Genomic DNA, 733 nt, shown 5'->3' with positions numbered 1-733 from the left:
GACAGATACGTGTGTGTGTATATATATATATAGAGAGAGACACATATGTGTGTGTATATATATATATATATGTATGTATGTATGCATATATACATATTTACATGTGTGTGTGCACGTGTGTAGGGGTGGATATATATTTGAGAGTGTGTGTGTGTGTTTGTCTATGAATAAACCCATCCACTGAGATGTATCTGGCACAGTCTTTGTTTCCTCCCAACTGTCTTAAAAATGCATATTGCGTAATGAAATTTAGCAAACACACTTATTCAAGATATAAGTTTAAGGGGAAAAAAATTGATATTTTTGGAGATTTTCAAAGTCTTCCACTTCTTATCTTTTCTTTCTTGTGATTCTTTTTGAAATATTTATTTTTAAATAAAATTTTGTTAATTTACATTTTCACGGTGTAGCTTGTAATTATTTCGAGAAGAAATAATTTTAAAATATAATTGTTTTATGTTGTACCTTATTGTTCTCAAAATCTCATCTTAGTAAAATTTCCTTGAAGCAAATGTATTTTGAAGACAGTTTTGGTAAAAAGTAAAATTGTTGTGGAGAACCCCCCAAAGTTTTTTCCATTTCTGTTTTTAGAACCCCAAATTTTTTTCCATTTTTGATTTTAGAATCCCCAAATGTTTTTGCATTTTTATTTTTAGAACCCGAAATTTGTTTTCCATTTTTGTTTTTAGAACTCTAAATTTAATTTTTTTTCCATTTAAAAAAAAAAAAAAAA

The 733-nt window shown here is 27.3% G+C and overlaps 1 protein-coding gene across 3 annotated transcripts in view; it reads right to left on the bottom strand.

The window, feature by feature from the left end:
* The window catches only part of LOC106881485 (ras-related protein Rab-27B), a 24,807-nt gene that overhangs the window by 10,354 nt on the left and 13,720 nt on the right, over positions 1-733 (bottom strand). The gene's annotated exons all lie outside the window — the stretch shown is intronic.

The sequence above is a fragment of the Octopus bimaculoides genome, chromosome 2, assembly GCF_001194135.2.
Source record: "Octopus bimaculoides isolate UCB-OBI-ISO-001 chromosome 2, ASM119413v2, whole genome shotgun sequence".
In the NCBI taxonomy this organism is placed as follows: Eukaryota; Metazoa; Mollusca; class Cephalopoda; order Octopoda; family Octopodidae; genus Octopus; species Octopus bimaculoides.
This window is presented reverse-complemented; position numbering and strand designations above follow the sequence as displayed.